Genomic DNA, 21,073 nt, shown 5'->3' on the forward strand with positions numbered 1-21,073 from the left:
CGGTCAATCTCAGACATGTAGTCACTGTGGTTCCTTACCACCACATTGCCGCCCTTATCCGCTTCTTTTATGACAATAGTATTGTCAGATTTGAGTCTATTGAGCGCTTGTCTCTCACTGGCGGTAATGTTCTGTTTAATATGCGGCGCCAAGATGACCGGTGTATCTAGTCTGTACAGATCATCACTAACTTTATTATAGAAAGTATCTATATTTGGGTGATAATTAATGGAGGGCACAAATTTGGATCTAGGTTTGAGCCCACTGTCCACATTGCAATCTTGCTCAAACTTGTCATTTGCCTGACTTCTATCAAGTACACCTTCCTTTTTGTGTGGACTCTTGGTTTAAAGTGGCATCTTCCAACAGCGGATGCCGGAAGTTGCTGCACTTATCCTTTGACTGACGAAACTATAGAATTAAAGTGCTTGACCTTGGTCAGCTGTTGTGTTTCTTTTTTTTGCTGCAAAACTAGGAGGTTTTGGCTAGCAGTAACAAGGTTTGTTTGACCTGTGGTTTTAGGTTGACTTCAGGCCTCGTTACCCCTGCTCATATCAGCACCCCCTCCCCAGAATCCATGAAGGTCTCTTCCATCACTGCAGCCATGATTAATGTCAGATCCCTCAGGAAACATCACGTCGAGGTTTTCGATCTCCTCGACGTCAGTTCCCCTGATCTCTTGTTTATCATGGTATCTTGGCTTTATGCCTCGTCTGACCCCACTGTTACTCTTGCTACTCCAGCTGGTTACAAGATTATTAGAGCGGACCGCCCAGAAGGGAGGGGGGGTAGCCATCTTCCACAAAGATAAATGGGAGATGCGGAGGGAAGATGTCACTTCATGGGGGTCCTGCGAAATCCTTGACTTCAGCATTCGCTTTTCGGACCACTTCACGCTTGGGGGCTCGCTTATCTACAGGCCCCCGGGGCATGTGGGTCCATTCCTGCACGTCTGTGAGGATGCTATTGTAACTAGGGCACTGCGATTTTCCAATTTTGTTGTTCTGGGGGACCTAAACATCCATTTTGATCAGGTTCAGGCTTCGGACACGTTAAATTTTCTAGATATCCGGCACGTAGCCCAATTAATCCAGCGGGTCGAGCTCCCTACCCGTCAGGCAGGTCACATTTTGGACCCAATCTGTACCAATTTCCCCATCTCGATGAGGGACCCGTGTCCGGTCTCCTGGTCCGATCATTTCCTGACATATTTTTCTTGGGAGGTGTGCAATGCTAACCCCCCGGTGTGCCCCATTCGTAAACCGGCTTTTGGCAAAATTGCCCCCGGTGCTCTCATGCAGACTCTGGGAACCTCTAGACCCACTCTCTCAGGTGAAATGGAGAGCCGACTAGAAGATTTCACCAGCTGGGTTTCAAAGGCTGTCAACTCTCTGGCCCCGCTGAGCTCAAGTAGGCCCACTAGGGGATCTCCCTCTAAACCCTGGTACAGCCTAGAACTCAGAGAATTGAAACACGAATGCAAGATTCTTGAGCGAGCATGGCGCTGCAGTGACTACTGCCCTACAGCAAAGCTGAAGCTCAGAGCCAAGCAAAAAATGTGTTATGGGGCCATAGCCCAGGCCAAAAGGAAGTTTTTCATGGCTCGTATCGACTCTGCTAAAAACAATGCTAAGGAAATGTTCTCGATAGACAGAACATTACGTCGCCTCTAGCCCAGGCGAGTGCATCTCCATCTTCAGTCGCCAGGTGGCTTTTTTGCCAGGTGTTAATGAGACTGAGGCAATGTCCTCAACTCCTCCGGCGGGCACTATACACTGCCTGGATGCTTTTATTCCGGTGAACTTAGCTGATTCACTTAAAATCCTGAAGAGTTTAAAGTCTGGCTCTCCTTCTGATCCTTGTCCGGCCAGGGTGCTAGCAGCAGCCGCCGAGACGATTAATCCCGAGGTGAATAGCATTGTCAATATGTCCCTCCACACAGCTAGCGTCCCTGCATCCTGGAAACAGGCCAAGATCTTACCACTCATAAAAATGCCATCATTAGACACTCGCAGTCCAGGGAACTACAGGCCTATCTCTCTATTACCAGGTCTGGCCAAGGTGTGTGAGAAGGTTGTCACCAATCAACTCACGGAGTTTGTCGAAGGAGAGGGTTTGTTGCATCCCACTCAGTCAGGGTTTGGAGCAGTTAATAGCACGGAATCTGTGCTGTTGGAGCTGGTGGAGGCCATTCGGGAGTGCTTGGACGCCGGCGGGAGGGCAGCATTGATTTTGCTTGACCTCTTGGCAGCGTTCGACACGGTTCCCCACTCTCTTCTCCTCTCACGTCTGGCCAGGATAGATGTGTCGGGGACGGCCTGGAATTGGCTCAGGTCTTTTTGCGATGGTCGGGCCCCAGCAGATCTGGCTGCCTCCATCTGCCTCTCTTCATCAGGATGTGACGACGGGAGTCCCTCAGGGGTCCTCTCTCAGTCCCCTTCTATTTAACATTTACATGACCCCCCTGGTCTATGTGGCTGAGCGTTTGGGAGCTAAGGTGATGGCGTACGCTGATGACACACAGCTGCTCTTTACCTGGGACAGTGATGACAATTCTGTTACCGTAGTTCATCACTGTCTCTCCTCCATTTTCAGGTGGCTCGCGGGAGCTCAACTAAAATGTAACGAGGAGAAATCTAAGATTTTGCTGTTTGGAAAATTCCCTCCCAGGTTCCGGGAAGCTCTGTGGCCACCTGACTTTCCTCTGCCCTCCTCTGAAGGGAAGCCGTCAAAGAACTTGGGGATTTGGTTCGACTAGAGTCTTTCTTTCTCTTTTCACATCACGAAGCTTGCCGGTACCTGCTTTGGCCTTCTCAAGACGCTGAGAAAATTCTTCCCTTTCCTGCCTCAAGCAGCTAGAGAAACGGTCACTTGTGCCCTCATCCTGTCACGGCTGGACTATATGCCAATGCACTTTACTTTGGCATTCCTGGCTACCTGATTAAAATGCATGCAGGTTGTCCAGAATTCGGCAGCCAGACTTCTGTTGGGCATCTCCACCAGACATAGCGTGCGGCACCACCTGCGTTCCCTTCACTGGCTTCCCATAGCATAACGGGTAAAGTTTAAAATGCTGGTCCTTGCCCATCGTTCTCTTCACGGCATTGGCCCATCGTATCTGCAAAAGCGTTTTACCTTCTACGTACCCTCAATGTGATAGGCTTCCCTCCGACTCCAATGGTTCCCTGATTTCAGTTTCAGAGGTTGGGAGGAAGGTCTGTGACTCAGAGTGCAGCGGCAGGGTGGAATGCTCTTCCCCTGGCTTTAAGCAGTATTGAAGACCTGTCAGCATTCAAGAAAAATCTTAAAATTTATCTTTTCATCTGATAGTCTCCTGCTCCCCTAAAGACATTGCGCCGGGAGACTCATGAGTAGCCATGCGCCGTATAAATCCAAATAACAAAACATAACATAACATTGCATGAGTTAGTGCCTGGGCCATTACATGAGTACATGGGTAGTAACTGCATGATTAGAGTGCTGCAAGGAGAGTGCATGGTGAATTGTAAGTACACATGTACTCATGCAATGTCCCAGGCACTAATACATTCACTGCTACAATCGCCAGAGCAGTACCTATGCACACCTGCATTCCCCGTGAGCACTCTTCCAATCACCTTGTCAGCACTGTGCACTTATCCAATCACTGCTCCAATACCCTAGCACTTATAAATTCACCATGTACTCTCTTTGCATTACTCTAATCACCCAGTCACTAACCATCTACTTATGGAATGACCCAGGCACTATCAGATGTAGTACTACAATCCCCTGAAGACTACCTATGCACTCCAGCAGTCCCCCTGTAGTAACTGGATGATTAGAGTACTGCAAGGAGAGTGCATGGTGAATTTATAAGTGCTTGGGTTTTGGCGCAGTGAACGGATAAGGACATAGGACTGGCTGAATGATTGGAGGACTACAGAGGTAGTGTCAGGGAGATTACTGGACTGCATATGTAGTCCTCAAGGGATTTCAGCAGTGCATGTGTTAGTGACTGGGTTATTGCATGAGTAACTGGGTAGTAACTGGATGTTTAGAGTGCTACAAGGACAGTGCATAGTGATGTTATAATTGCTTATGTTTTGGTAGAGTGATTGGATAAGAAAATAGTGCTGGCTGGGTGATTGGAGGAGTGCATGGGTAGTGACAGAGGGATTTCTGGAGTGAATGGGTAATACATGGGTAATTGGAGGGGTGAATCAGTAGTGTGTGGGTGGTTAGAGGTCTGCATGGGAAGTGCTCAGGGGATTGTAGCAGTGCATATGTTAGAGCCTGGGTCATTGCATAACTACATGGGTAGTGACTGGATGATTAGAGTACTACAAGGAGAGTGCATGGTGAATTTATAAATGCTTGGGTTTTGACAGAGTGATTGAATAAGGACATGGTGCTAGCAGGGTGATTGGAAGAGTGCTCAGGGAGTGACAGGGGGATTGCTGGACTGCATGGGTAGTGCTCTGGAGATTTTAGCACCGCATGAGTTAGTGCCTTGGCCATTGCATGAGTACATGGGTAGTGACTGGATGATTGGAGTGCTGCAAGGAGACTGCATGGTGAATTTATAAGTGCTGGGGTTTTGGCAGAGCGATTAGATAAGTATATGGTGCTGACAGAGTGATTGGAAGAGTGCAATGGGAGTTACAAGGGTCTGCTGGACTGCATGGGTAGTGCTCTGGGGATTTTAACAGTGCTTGTGTTAGTGCCTGGACCATTGCATCAGTACATGGGTGGTGACTGGATGATTTCAGTTCTGTAAGGAGAGTACATGGTGAATTTATAAGTGCTTGGGTTTTGGAGGACTGATTGGATAAGTACATTGTGTTGGCTGGGTGATTGGAGGAGTGCATAGGTAGTGACAGGCAGATTACTGGACTGCATAGGTAGTCCTCAGGGGATTGTAGCACTACATCTGTTAGTGCCTGGGTCATTGCATAAACACATGGTTAGTAGCTGGATGATTAGAGTGCTACAAAAATACTACATTGTGAATTTTTTATGTGCTTGGGTATTGCCACAGTGATTGGATAAGTACAAGGTTTCTGACAGGGTGATTAGAAGAGTACTCACGGATTGACAAGGGGAATGCTGGAGTGCATAGGTACTGCTCTGGGATTGTAGCAGTGAATGTATTAGTGCATAGGCCATTGCATGAAGAGTGTACAGGGAGTGACAGGGGGATTGCTGGACTGCATGGGTAGTCCTCTTGCGATTGTAGCACTGCATGAGTTAGTGCCTGGGCCATTGCATGAGTACATGGGTAGTAACTGGATGATTAGAGTGCTGCAAGGAGAGTGCATGGTGAATTTGTAAGTACACATGTACTCATGCAATGTTCCAGGCACTAATACATTCACTGCTACAATCGCCAGAGCAGTACCTATGCACTCCAGCATTGCCCCAGTCACTCTGTGAGCGCTCTTCCAATCACCTTGTCAGCAACGTGTACTTATCCAATCACTGCTCCAATACAGTAGCACTTATAAATTCACCATGTTCTCTCTTTGCAGTACTCTAATCATCCAGTCACTAACCATGTACTTATGGAATGACCCAGGCACTAACAGATGTAGTGCAAAATATCCCCTGAGGACTACCTATACACTCCAGCAAGCCCCCTGCCAGTCTTTGACCATTATAGGTGTTATAGTTGTTTGGATCAGTACATGGTAGTGTCTGGGTGACTGGAGGAGTGCACGGAGAGTGACAGTGTGATTGCGGGACTGCATGGGTACTACCTGGGTAATTGAAGGAGCAAATATGAAGTGTGTAAGTGGTTAGAGGACTATATGGGTAGTACATAGGGGAATGTAGCAGTGATCAGTTAGTGCCTGGATCATTACATGAGTACATAGCTACTGACTGAAACATTATAATACTGTAAGGAGAGTGCCTGAGTGAATTTATAAGTACTTGGGTATTGGCGGAGTGTTTGGATTAGTACATAGTAGTGGTTGAGTGACTTGAGGAGTGCAAGGGGAGTGACAGGTTAATTGATGGAGTGCATGGGTACTACCTGGGGCTTGAAGGAGCGAATGAGAAGTGTGTAGGTGGTTAGAGGACTGCATGGTTAGTACACAGGGATTATAGCAGTGCATCTGTTAGTGCCTGGATTATTGCATGACTACATGGGTAGTGACTGGGTGATTAGAGTACTGCGAGGACAGTGTATGGTGAATTTATAAGTGCTTGTGTTTTGGTGCAGTGATTGGATAAGGACATAGGACTGGCTGGGTGATTAGAGGACTGCATAGGTAGAACCCGGGAGATTACTGGACTGCATAGGTAGTCCTCAAGGGATTTCAGCAGTGCATGTGATAGTGACTGGGTCATTGCATGAGTACATGGGTAGTGACTGGATGATTAGAGTCCTGCAAGGACCGTGCATGGTGATTTTATAAATTCTGGGGTTTTGGCACAGTGATTGGATAAGGACATAGGACTGGCTGGGTGATTGGAGGACTGCATAGGTAGTTCCAGGGAGATTACTGGACTGCATAGATAGTCCTCAAGGGATTTCAGCAGTCAGTGCATGTGTTAGTGACTGGGTCATTGCATGAGTACATGGGTAGTGAATGGATGATTAGAGTGCTGCAAGGACAGTGCAGGGTGATTTTATAAATTCTGGGGTTTTGGAACAGTGATTGGATAAGGACATAGGACTGGCTGGGTGATTGGAGGACTGCATAGGTAGTTCCGGGGAGATTACTGGACTGCATAGATAGTCCTCAAGGGATTGCAGCAGTGCATTAGTTAGTTACTGGGTCATTGCATGAGTACATGTGTAGTGATTGGATGATTAGAGTGCTGCGTGGACAGTGCATAGTGATTTTATAACGGCTTAGGTTTTGGCGGAGTGATTGGATAAGTACATAGTGTTGGCTGGGTGATTGGAGGAGTGCATGGGTAGTGACACAGTGATTTCTGGAGTGCATGGGTACGACATGGGTAATTGCAGGAGCCAATCAGTAGTGTGTAGGTGGTTAGATGTCTGAATGGGAAGTGCTCAGTGGATTGTAGAAGTGCATGTGTTAGTGCCTCGGTCATTGCATGACTATATAGGTAGTGACTGGATGATTAGAGTACTGCAAAGAGAGTGCATGGTGAATTTATAAATGCTTGGGTTTTGGCAGAGTGATTGGATAAGGACATGGTGCTGGCAGGGTTATTGAACGAGTTCTCAGGGAGTGACCGGGGGATTGCTAGACTGCATGGGTAGTGCTCTGGTGATTTTAGCACTGCATGAGTTAGTGCCTTGGCCAATGCATGAGTACATGCATAGTGACTGGATGATTAGAGTGCTGCAAGGAGACTGCATGGTGAATTCATAAGTGCTGGAGTTTTGGCAGAGCGATTAGATAAGTATATGGTGCTGGCAGAGTGATTAGAAGAGTGCACAGGGAGTGGCAGAGGAATTGCTGGACTGCATGGGTAGTGCTCGGGGGTTTGTAGCAGTGCACGTGTTAGTGCCTGGGCCATTGCATCAGTACATGGGTAGTGACTTGATGATTACAGTATGTAAGGAGAGTACATGGTGAATTTATAAGTGCTTGGATTTTGGCGGACTCGTTGGATAAGTACAATGTACTGGCTGGGTGATTGGAGGAGTGCATAGGTAGTGACAGGCAAATTACTGGACTGCATAGTGAGTACTCAGTGGATTATAGCACTACTTCTGTTAGTGCCTGGGTCACTGCATAAACACATGGTTAGTGACTGGATGATTAGAGTGCTGCAAAGATACTACATGCTGAATTTATAAGTGCTTGGCTATTGGCACAGTGATTGGATTAGTATACGGTGCTGACAGGGTGATTAGAAGAGTGCTCACGGAGTGACAAGGGGAATGCTTGAGTGCATAGTTACTGCTCTGGGATTGTAGCAGTGAATGTATTAGTGCTTAGGCCATTGTATGAAGAGTGCACAGGGAGCGACAGGGGGATTGCTGGACTGGATGGGTACTGCTCTTGGGATTGTAGAACAGCATGAGTTCGTACCTGGGCCATTGCATGAATACATGGGTAGTAACTGGGTGATTAGAGTGCTGCAAGGAGAGTGCATGGGGAATTTGTAAGTACACATGTACTCATGCAATGCCCCAGGCACTAATACATTCACTGCTACAATCCCCAGAGCAGTACCTATGCACTCCAGCATTCCCCCTGTCACTCCGTGAGCACTCTTCCAATCACCTTGTCAGCACTGTGTACTTATCCAATCACTTCTCCAATATCTTAGCACTTATAAATCCACCATGTACTCTCTTTGCAGTACTCTAATCATCCAGTCACTAACCAAGTACTTATGGAATGACCCAGGCACAAACAGATGTAGTGCTACAATCCCCTGAGGACTATCTATGCACTCCATCAATCCCCTTGTCAATCATTGACCACTATAGGTGTTATAGTTGTTTGGATTAGCACATGGTAGTGGCTGGGTGACTGGAAGAGTGCACGGGTAGTGAAAGTGTGATTGCGGGACTACATGGGTACTACCTGGGGAATTGAAGGAGCAAATAAGAAGTGTGTAAGTGGTTAGAGGACTGAATGGGTAGTGCATAGGGGATTGTAGCATTGATCAGTTAGCGCCTGGAACATTGCACGAGTACATAGCTACTGACTGAAACATTAGAATACTGCAAGTAAATTGCCTGAGTGAATTTATAAGTGCTTGGGTATTGGTAGAGTGTTTGGATTAGTACATAGTAGTGGCTGAGGGATAGGAGGAGTGCACGGGGAGTGACAGGGTGATTGCTGGAGTGCATGGGTAATACCAGGGGAATTGATGGTGCTAATGAGAAGTGTGTCGGTGGTTAGAGGTCTGCATGGGTAGTACACAGGGATTGTAGCAGTGCATTTCTTAGTGCCTGGAGCATTGCATGACTACATGGGTAGTGACTGGATGATTAGAGTACTGCGAGGAGAGTGCATGGTGAATTTATAAGTGCTTGTGGCACAGTGATTGGATAAGGACATAGGACTGGCTGGGCGATTGGAGGACTGCATAGGTAGTACCAGGGAGATTACCGACTGCATAGATAGTCCTCAAGGGATTGCAGCAGTGTATGTGTTAGTTACTGGGTCATTGCATGAGTACATGGGTAATGACCGGATGATTAAAGTGCTCCATGGACAGTGCATGGTGATTTTATAATGGCTTGGGTTTTGGCGGAGTGATTGGATAAGTACATATTGATGGCTGGGTGAATGGAGGCATGCATGGGTAGTGACAGAGGGATTTCTGGAGTGCATGGGTACTACCTGGTAATTGGAGAAGTGAATCAGTAGTGTGTAGGTGGTTAGAGATCTGCATGGGAAGTGCTCAGGGGATTGTAGAACTGCATGAGTTACTGACTGGACCAATGCATGAGTACATGGGTACTAACTGGATGATTAAAGTGCTGCAAGGAAAGTGCATGGTGAATTTCTAAGTACACATGTACTCATGCAGTGTCCCAGGCACTGATACATTCACTGCTTCAATTGTTTGAGCAGTACCTATGCACTCTAGCATTCCCCCTGTCACTCCGTGAGCACTCTTCCAATCACCTTATCAGCACCGTGTACTTATCCAATCACTGCTCCAATACCCGAGCACTTATAAATTCACCATGTACTCTCTTTACTGTACTCTAATCATCCAGTCACTAACCATGTACTTATGGAATGACCCAGGCACTAACAGATGTAGTGTTACAATCCCCTGAGGACTACCTATGCACTCCAGCAATCCCCCTGTCAGTCTTTGACCAGTATAGTTGTTTTAGTTGTTTGGATTAGTACATGGTAGTGGCTGGGTGACTGGAGGAGTGCACAGGGAGTGACAGTGTGAATGGAGGGACTGCATGTGTACTACCTGGGGAATAGAAGGAGCAAATAAGAAGTGTGTAAGTCTTTAGAGGACTGTATGGGGAGTGCATAGGGGATTGTAGTAGTGGTCAGTTAGTGCCTGGATCATTGCATGAGTACATAGCTACTGACTGAAACATAGTATACTGCAAGGAGAGTGCCTGAGTGAATTTATATGTGATTGGGTATTGGCAGAGTGTGTGGCTTAGTACATAGTAGTGGCTGAGTGACTGGAGGAGTACACGGGGAGTGACAGGGTGATTGCTGGCCTTCATGGGTACTACCAGGGGAAATGAAGGAGTGAATGAGAAGTTTGTAGGTGGCTAGAGGACTGTATGGTTAGTACACAGGGATTGTAGCAGGGCATGTGTTAGTGCCTGGACCATTGCATGACTATGGGTAGTGACTGGATGATTAGAGTACTACGAGAAGAGTGCATGGTGAATTTATAAGTGCTTGGGTTTTGGCACAGTGAGTGGATAAGGACATAGGCCTTGCTGGGTGATTGGAGGACTGCATAGGTAGTACCAGGTAGATTACTGGACTGCATAAGTAGTCTTCAAGGGATTGCAGAAGAGCATGTGTTAATGACTGGGTCATTGGAGTACATGGGTAGTGACTGGATGATTAGAGTGCTGCAAGGACAGTGCATGGTGATTTTATAAATGCTTGGGGTTTGGCGAAGAAATTGGATAAGTACATAGTGCTGGCTGGGTGATTGGAGGAGTGCATGGGTAGTGACAGAGGGATTTCTGGAGTGCATGGGAACTACCTGGATAATTGGAGGAGTGAATCAGTAGTGTGTAGGTGGTTAGAGGTTTGCATGGGAAGTGCTCAGGGGATTGTAGCAGTGCATGTGTTAGTGCCTGGGTCATTGCATGACTACATGGGTGGTGACTGGATGATTAGAGTACTGCAAGGAAAGTGCATGGTGAATTTATAAATGCTTGGGTTTTGGCGGAGTGATTAGATAAGGACATGGTGCTGGCAGGGTGATTGCCCCTGTCACTCCGTGAGCACTCTTCCAATCAACTTGTCAGCACTGTGTACTCATGCAATCACTACTCCAATACACTAGCACTTCTAAATTCACCATGTACTCTCTTTGCAGTACTCTAATCATCCAGCCACTAACCATGTACTTATGGAATGACCCAGGCACTAACAGATGTAGTGCTATAATCCCCTGAGGACTTCCTATGCACTCCAGCAATCCCTCTCTGAGTCTTTGACCACTATAGGTGTTATGCTTGTTTGGATTAGTACATGGTAATGGCTGGGTGACTGGAGGAGTGCACAGGGAGTGACAGTGTGATTGCGAGACTGCATGGGTACTACCTGGGGAGTTGAAGGAGCAAATAGGAAGTGTGTAAGTGGTTAGAGGACTGTGTGGGTAGTGCATATGGGATTGTAGCAGTTGTCAGTTAGTGCCTGGATCATTGCACGAGTACATAGCTACTGACTGAAACATTAGAATACTGCAAGGAGAGTGCCTGAGTGAATTTATAAGTGCTTGGGTATTGGCAGAGTGTTTGGATTAGTACATAGTAGTGGCTGAGTGACTGGAGGCGTGCATGGGGAGTGACAGGGTGATTGCTGGCCTGCATGGGTACTACCAGGGGAAATGAAGGAGCGAATAAGAAGTTTGAAGGTAGTTAGAGGACTGCATGGGTAGTACACAGGGATTGTAGCAGGGCATGTGTTAGTGCCTGGATCATTGCATGACTACAAGTGCAGTGGCTGGGTGATTAGAGTACTGCAAGGGAGTGCATGGTGAATTTATAAGTGCTTTGGTTTTGGTGCAGTGATTGGATAAGGACGTAGGACTGGCTGGATCATTGGAGGAGTGCATAGGTAGTACCAGGGAGATTACTGGACTACATAGGTAGTCCTCAAGGAATGTCAGCAGTGCATGTGATAGTGACTGGGTCATTGCATGAGTACATTGGTAGTGACTCAATGATTAGAGTGCTGCAAGGACAGTGCATTGTGATTTTATAACTGCTTGGCTTTTGGCAGAGTGATTGGATAAGTGCATAGTGCTGGTTGGGTGATTGGAGGAGTGCACGGGTAGTGACATAGGGATTTCTGGAGTGCATGGGTACTACCTAGGTAATTGGAGGAGTGAATCAGTAGTGTGTAGGTGGTTGGAGGTCTGCATGGGAAGTGCTCAGAGGATCGTAGCAGTGCATGTGTTAGTGCCTGGGTCATTGCATGACTACATGGGTAGTGACTGGATGATTATAGTACTGCAAGGAGAGTGCATGGTGGATTAATAAATGCTTGGGTTTTGGCGGAGTGATTGGAAAAGGACATGGTGCTAGCACGGTGATTGGAAGAGTGCTCAGGGACTGACAGGGGGATTGCTGGACTGCATGGGTAGTGCTCTGGAGATTTAAGCACTGCATGAATTAGTACCTTGGCCATTGCATGAGTATATGCATAGTGACTGGATGATTAGAGTGCAGCAAGGAGACTGCATGGTGAATTTATAAGTGCTTGTATTTTGGCAGAGCGATAAGATAAGTATATGGTGCTGGCAGAGTGATTGGAACAGTGCACAGGGAGTGACAAAGGGATTGCTGTACTGCATGGGTTGTACTCTGGGGATTGTAACAGTGCATGTGTTAGTGCCTGGGCCATTGCAACAGTACATGGGTGGTGACTGGATGATAACAGTACTGTAAGGAGAGTACGTGGTGAATTTATAAGTGCTTGGGTTTTGGCGGACTGATTGGAAAAGTACATTGTGTTTGGCTGGGTGATTGGAGGAGTGCATAGGTAGTGACAGGTAGATTACTGGACTGCATTGGTGGTCCTCAGGGGATTTTAGCACTACATCTGTTAGTGCCTGGGTCATTGCATAAACACATGGTTAGTAACTGGATGATTTGAGTGCTGGAAAGATACTACATGGTGAATTTATAAGTACCCGGGAATTGACACACTGATTGGATAAGTATACGGTAGTGAAAGGGTAATTAGAAGAGTGCTCATGGAGTGACAAGGGGAATGCTGGAGTGCATAGGTACTGCTCTGGGGATTGTAGCAGTGAATGTATTAGTGCCTAGGCCATTGCATGAAGCGTGCACAGTGAGTGACACAGAGATTGCTGGGCTGCATGGGTTGTGCTCTTGGGATTGTAGCACTGCATGAGTCAGTGCCTAGGCCATTGCATGAGTACATGAGTAGTAACTGGATGATTCGAGTGCTGCAAAGATACTACATGGTGAATTTATAAGTGCCCGGGAATTGACACACTGATTGGATAAGTATACGGTAGTGAAAGGGTAATTAGAAGAGTGCTCATGGAGTGACAAGGGGAATGCTGGAGTGCATAGGTACTGCTCTGGGGATTGTAGCAGTGAATGTATTAGTGCCTAGGCCATTGCATGAAGCGTGCACAGTGAGTGACACGGAGATTGCTGGGCTGCATGGGTTGTGCTCTTGGGATTGTAGCACTGCATGAGTTAGTGCCTAGGCCATTGCATGAGTACATGAGTAGTAACTGGATGATTAGAGTGCTGCAAGAAGAGTGGATGGTGAATTTGTAAGTACACATGTACTCATGCAGTGTCCCAGGCACTAATGCATTCACTGCTACAATAGCCAGAGCAGTACCTATGCACTTCAATATTCCCCCTGTCACTCTGTGAGCACTCTTCCAATCACCTTGTCAGCAGCGTGAACCTATCCAATCACTGCTCCAATACCCTAGCACTTATAAATTCACCATGTACTCTCTTTGCAGTACTCTAATCATCCAGCCACTAACCATGTACTTATAGAATGACCCAGGCACTAACAGATGTAGTGCTACAATCCCCTGAGGACTACCTATGCATTCCAGCAATCCCCCTGTCAGTCTTTGACCACTATAGGTGTTATAGTTGTTTGGATTAGTACATGGTAGTGGCTGGGTGACTGGAGGAGTGCTCGAGGAGTGACAGTGTGATTGTGTGACTGCATGGGTACTACCTGGGGAATTGAAGGAGAAAATAAGAAATGTGTAAGTGGTTAGAGGACTGTATGGGTAGTGCATAGGGGATTGTAGCAGTGATCAGTTAGTGCGTGGATCATTGCATGAGTACATAGATACTGACTGAAACATTAGAATACTGCAAGGAGAGTGACTGAGTGAATTTATAAGTTCTTGGGTATTGGCAGAGTGTTTGGATTAGTAGATAGTAGTGGCTGAGTGAGTGGAGGAGTGCACGGGGAGTGACAGGGTGATTGTTGGACTGCTTGGGTTCTACCAGAGGAATTGAAGGAGCGAATGAGAAGTGTGTAGGTATTAGAGGACTGCATGGGTAGAACACAGGGAATATAGCAGTGCATGTGTTAGTTCCTGGATCGTTGCATGACTACATGGGAAGTGACTGGATGATTAGAGTACTGCTAGGACAGTGCATGGTGATTTTATAAGTGCTTGGGTTTTGGCGCAGTGGTTGGATAAGGACATAGGACTGGCTGGGTGATTGGAGGACTGCATAGGTAGTACCAGGGAGTTTACTGGACTGCATGGGTAGTCCTCAAGACATTGCATCAGTGCATGTGATAGTGAATGGGTCATTGGACGAGTACATGGGTAGTGACTGGATAATTAGAGTGCTGCAGGGACAGTGCATGGTGATTTTATAACTGCTTGGGTTTTGGCGGAGTGATTGGATAAGTACATAGTGCTGGCTGGGTGATTGGAGGAGTGCATGGGTAGTGACAGAGGGATTTCTAGAGTGCATGTGTACTACCTAGGTAGTTGGAGGAGTGAATCAGTAGTGTGTCGGTGGTTAGAGGTCTGCGTGGGAAGTGCTCAGAGGATTGTAGCAGTGTATGGGTTAGTGCCTGGGTCATTGCATGACTACATGGGTAGTGACTGGATGATTAGAGTACTGCATGGTGGATTTATAAATGCTTGGGTTTTGGCAGAGTGATTGGATAAGGACATGGTGCTAGCAGAGTGATTGGAAGAGTGCTCAGGGAGTGACAGGGGGATTGCTGGACTGCTTGGGTAGTGCTCTGGAGATTTTAGCACTGCATGAATTAGTTCCTTGGCCATTGCATGAGTACATGTGTAGTGACTGGATGATTAGAGTGCTGCAAGGAAACTGCATGGTGAATTGATAAATGCTGGGGTTTTGGCAGAGCGATTAGATAAGTATCTGATGCTGGCAGAGTGATTGAAAGAGTGCATAGGGAGTGGCAGAGGGATTGCTGGTGTGCATGGGTAGTGCTCTGGTGATTGTAGCAGTGCATGTGTTCGTGCCTGGGTTATTACATCAGTACATGGGTAGTGACTGGATGATTACAGTACTGTAAGGAGAGTACATGGTGAATTTATAAGTGCTTTGGTTTTGGAGGACTGATTGGATAAGTACATTGTGCTGGCTGGGTGATTGGAGGAGTCCATAGGTAGTGACAGGCAGATTACTGGACTGTATAGGAAGTCCTCAGGGGATTGTAGCAATACATATGTTATTGCCTGGGTCATTGCATAAACACATGGTTAGTGACTGAATGGTGAATTTATGAGTGCTTGGGTATTGTCGCAGTGATTGGATAAGTATACGGTGCTGACAGGGTGATAGAGGAGTGGTCACGGAGTGACAAGGGGAGTGCATGTCTTAGTGCCTGGGTCATTGCATGACTACATGGGTAGTGACTGGCTGATTAGAGTACTGCGGGGAGAGTGCATGGTGAATTTATAAGTGCTTCGGTTTTGGCACAGTGATTGGATAAGGACATAGGACTGGCTGGGTGATTGGAGGACTGCATAGGTAGTAACAAGAAGATTACTGGACTGTATAGATAGTCCTCAAGGAGTGCAGCGGTGCATATGTTAGTTACTGGGTCATTGCATCAGTACATGGGTAGTGACTGGATGATTAGAGTGCTGCAAGGACAGTGCATGGTGATTGTAGGAGAGTAGGATCTGCTTCTTATGGTTACCCCCACTTTTTGCTGCTGTTTTTCGATTTTAGTCTGGAAGGGGCCCGGCTATCCAGGACCCCAGCCTAGCTGCTTCCTCTCTAAATGGATTCCTAGTAGCTTAGGTACACAACAGATTGGATTCGGAGGTGCCCTTATAAGTCCCTAGTATATGGTATATTATGTACCCAGGGAATAGGTATCCCAGAGGCCTACCAGGGGCTGAAGCATGTATTATGCCACCCCTGTGAAGCCCTCCAAAATGACACCACAGGTCTGCTACTGCAGCCTGGGTAAGGTGGTGCATGCACCCCTTACTGAGATATAGGTTCACTATATCTCACCTATCACTTCACATATAAACCTATCAGTCACCCCTATGGCAGGCCTTATCAATCCTGAAGGCAGAGTGCTTGGTTTTGTGTAAGAGGGTGCCCATGCATGAGCAGAGCCCCTCTGCAGCCTTTGTAATCTCTTCTCCGGGGTTGTCTGTGATGCAGCCTGACCAGATACTCTTAAGTGCATTATAACCAAACGGTAAATGCTAACTTTGGACTGGTTGCATGGAAACATCTTGTGTTTGGTGTCAAACACCTTGGAATCATACCCCCACACCAGTAACTGGTGTGGCAGTATGATCCCATCCTTCTAGAGGGAGAGAAATTACAGCACCGGTATACCCGGTAGCAGTTTAAAAGAGCCCTGGCATCACAAAATGGATGCTGCAGCCACAGACACGGGTCTGGCCTCCTGCTGCTGACCGAAACTCCAGCAGGAGAGGCATGGACAATTGGTTTCCTGTCACAGGGAGGTGTTACCACCTCCTAGACAGGCCTTAGTGGATTAGGGCTGGGTGGGAGCACTTCAGGAGTGCTTTGAAGTCCAGCACTGGGGGCACATTTGGTGTCTCTGTGCATAGTCCAGCTCAAACCGGTTGCAGGGGATATCAGACACTGCTCTGGCATAAAACTGGACAAAGGAAATGGGTGTAGCGACCCCTCTTTCCAAACCCTCCCATAGGCTGGTCCCCTGAGTTAGTCCAACCCCTTCCTTGGGTATAAAGAAGGAACCTCTGTAACCAGAACGTTAGATATTCCTTGATGAAACTCTGAAACTGAATCCTGGACCTTCGATGATCTGTTCAACGCCAGATGACTGAAGAATCTCCCTTGGAGTAAAGGAGTTACTCCCCTGCTCGGCAGGCAACAAAGACACATCTGTCTGGTCTGCATCTCCGAAGCTCCTGCCCGACGCCGAAGACTTTGCAACACCAGAGGTAGATTTCCAGACTTTCCAGAGGCTGAACCGATTCCCTAGCAAAGCTGAGACCCGTTGCCCTCGTGGGTACCATGGAACCGGAAACCCTGGACACAGTGCACATTTGCAAGTGCATCAGCTTCCCGACAACTCTTAAGGCTGTGCATTGGGTTACTTGTAGCCCAGACCCCGAGCACCTTTTGCTCTGAATATTGTGGGCCTACACTCCACGAGTGTTCTGTGAGCCCGCTCTTTGCATTTCCCGCTCGAGGTACCTTCGCGATCCCTTGTACGTCAACTGGTGGTTCCCTGTGAAGGCAACTCTTACTTTAAGTGGGCTTCCCTGGTTGGTTCAGAAGAACCCAGACTCTCCATTTCTTGGGGAGTCCCCAGGACCTTGCTGGTCTGCAACGAAGCCTCTTTCTCCTTTCTGAGTGGGTTGCTGTTGCCAAGGCTTGTTGTGTTCAATTTGGGCACCGATGCTGCAGCACTCAATATCCTTCATGGGACAGCTTGAATCCATCTCCTGGTTGTCCTCAACACCTCCTGGTCCTTGTGGCTGAAGAGTCAAACTTAACCTCTTCGCACCTGAAACACCCGACATCGGTGGGCATTTGTCTATCGTGCCCCTGGTCACTGGCAAGTGACCCAGACTCTGTCCCCTCTGATTTCAGGTTCTTCATAGCTCCTATCTAGGCTTGGATCTCTTCGGACACTTTACATCTTCCTGGCAGCAGCAATTCTTCGCCAGCGGCCATTGAAAACGACGACATGACCAGACACCATTTGGCACCTATGCAGTCGGCTTCCCTGGGTGAGGTAACTCGAGTGTTCTGGTGCTTCAATGGGTGTGGACCCTAGAACTCTCGAAGTCCAAGAGGGTTTGGTCCTAGTCCACCTCCAAGGGACTTTAACTTTAAAAATCTAACCGCAGCATTCCCCATAGAAACTTACGGGAGCTCGCGCCTGTGTTCTCACACTGCACACGGCCCCCGTGGGTCCCCTGTGTCATTACCTTGGGTGGTTCATTGGGGTCCCAGCAATTCTACCGGCTCTAGGCCTTGTGTCTAGTAAAGTCGTGGTTCTTATACCACTTTCTTAGTATATGGTTTGGTCCGCTCCTAGGGCCTAACATTTAAAGAGACTAGAAGGGTGTGTTTAGGAATAAATACATATATTTTATATATGTATCTGGTGTGGTCTCCTTTCATTTAGCCAGTCAAGAGATTATAGACTGGTAAAACAAGCTGCTTTACATTCCTTCAAGACTTAGCCTAAAGGCTGCTCTCCATAGCTACCACTAGGATAGCTTTCAATAAAGGTTGTCTTTAACCTATCAAAACCAAAGGGGATGATGGACGGAGTGTTGAAGATTGCAAGCATTCATCCCCAGTCAACTGATCTGGGTTTAATTCATCATCATTCTTTAGCTCACTCCGCCATCCCAGTTCAGACATGGCCATATGCAATTCAGTCTGACCCTGTGCCTCATGGGAACAGTTCAGCCTGAACTGACAAGCCATGTCTTCCCTGGACCGGAAACAAGCATCCTGGGACCGGTTTCTGGCTAATCGGCCACCATCAGCCAGGCTAGCTTGAATCCAGTGGCAAAGTGAGCAAGGGACCCAGGACTGGGCATACCCTGCCAACTTAGGGCGATAAAGCAAAACCAAAGGGGATGATGGACGGAGTGTTGAACATTGCAAGCACTCACCCAAAGTCATCTGATCTGGGTTTAATCCATCATAATTTTTTAGCTCACTTTGCCATGCCCAGTTCAAAAATGGCTATATACAAATCAGTCTGACCCTGTGCCTCATGGGAACATTCCAGCCCGAACTTCCAAGCCATGTCTTCCCTGGACCGGAAACAAGCATCCTGGGACCGAATTCTGGCTAACCAGCCGCCATCAGCCAGGCTAGCCTGAATCCAGTGGCAAAGTGAGCAAGGGACCCACTTCTGAGAATACACTGCCAACATAGGGCGAACAAAGCACAACCAAAGGGAATGATGGACCTAGTGTTGAACATTGCAAGCACTCACCCCCAGTCAACTGATCTGGGTTTAATCCATCATCATTCTTTAGCTCACTCCGCCACCCCAGTTCAGACATGGCCATATGCAAATCAGTCTGACCCTGTGCCTCATGGGAACACTCCAGCATGAAATGCCAAGCCATGTCTTCCCTGGACCGGAAACAAGCATCCTGGGACTGGTTTCTGGCTAATCAGCCGTCATCAGCCAGGCTAGCTTCAATCCAGTGGCAAAGGGAGAAAGGGACCCACGTCTAGGCATACCCTGCCAACTTAGGGCGAGCAAGCAAAACCAAAGGGGATGGTGGAAGGAGTGTTGAACATTGCAAGCACTCACCCCAGTCAACTGATCTGGGTTTAATCCATCATCATTCTTTAGCTCACTCCGCCACCCCAGTTCAGACATGGCCATATGCAAATCAGTCTGACCCTGTGCCTCATGGGAACAGTCCAGACCGAACTGCCAAACTATGTCTTCCCTGGACTGGAAACAAGCAACCTGGGACCGGTTTCTGGCTAATCAGCTGTCATCAGCCAGGCTAGCTTGGATCCAGTTGCAAAGTTAGTAAGGGACCCACATCTGGGCATACCCTGCCAACTTAGGGTGAAGAAAGCAAAACCAAAGGGGATGATGTACGAAGTGTTGAACATTACAAGCACTCACCCACAGTCAACTGATCTGGGATTAATGCATCATCATTCTTTAGCTCACTCTGCCACCCCAGTTCAGATATGGCCATATGCAAATTAGTCTGACCCTGTGCCTCATGGGACCACTCCAGCCCGAACTACCAAGCCATGTCTTCACTGGACCGGAAACAAGCATCCTGGGACCAGTTTCTGGCTCATCAGCCGACATCAGTCAGGCTAGCTTGAATCCAGTGGCAAAGTGAGGAGGGGACCCACGTCTGGGCATACCCTGCCAACTTAGGGCGAACAAAGCAAAACCAAAGGGGATGATGGACGAAGTGTTGAACATTTCAAACACTCCCCCCACTCAACTAATCTGGGTTTAATCCATCATCATTCTTTAGCTCACTCCCCCACCCCAGTTCATACATGGCCATATGCAAATCAGCCGAACCTGTGCCTCATGAGATTACTCCAGCCCGAACTGCCAAGCCTTGTCTTCCCTGGACCGGAAACAAGCATCCTGGGACAGGTTTCTGGCTAATCAGCAGTCACCAGCCAGGCTAGCTTGAATCCAGTGGCAAAGTGAGCAAGGGACCCACGTCTGGGCATACCGTGCCAACTTAGGTCGAACAAAGCAAAACCAAAAGGGATAATGGACAGAGTGTTGAACATTGCAAGCACTCACCCTCAGTCAACTGATCTGGGTTTAATCCATCATCATTCTTAAGCTCACTCCCCCACCCCAGTTCAGACATGGCCATATGCAAATCAGTCTGACCCTGTGCCTCATGGGAACAGTCCAGCCCGAACTGACAAGCCATGTCTTCCCTGGACCGAAAACAAGCATCCTGGGACCGGTTTCTGTCGAATCGGCCGCCATCAGCAAAGGCTAGCCTGAATCCAGTGGCAAAGTGAGCAAGGGACCCACGTGGCATACCCTGCCAACTTAGGGCGAACACAGCGAAACCAAAGGGGATGATGGACGGAGTGTTGAACATTGCAAGCACTCACCCCAGTCAACTGATCTGGGTTTAATCCATCATCATTTTATAGCTCACTCCACCACCCCAGTTGAGACATGGCCATATGCAAATCAGTCTGACCCTGTGCCTCATGGGAACACTCCAGCCCGAAATACCAAGCCATGTCTTCACTGGACCGGAAATAGGCATCCTGGGACCGATTTCTGGCTAATCAGCCGTCATCAGCCAGGTTAACATGAATCCAGTGGCAAAGTGAGCCAGGGACCCACGTCTGCGCATACCCTGCCAAATTAGGGCGAACAAAGCAAAACCAAAGGGGATGATGGAAGGAGTGTTGAACATTGGAAGCATTCACCCCCAGTCAACTGATCTGGGTTTCATCCATCATCAT

The sequence above is a fragment of the Triturus cristatus genome, chromosome 1_1, assembly GCF_964204655.1.
Source record: "Triturus cristatus chromosome 1_1, aTriCri1.1, whole genome shotgun sequence".
In the NCBI taxonomy this organism is placed as follows: Eukaryota; Metazoa; Chordata; class Amphibia; order Caudata; family Salamandridae; genus Triturus; species Triturus cristatus.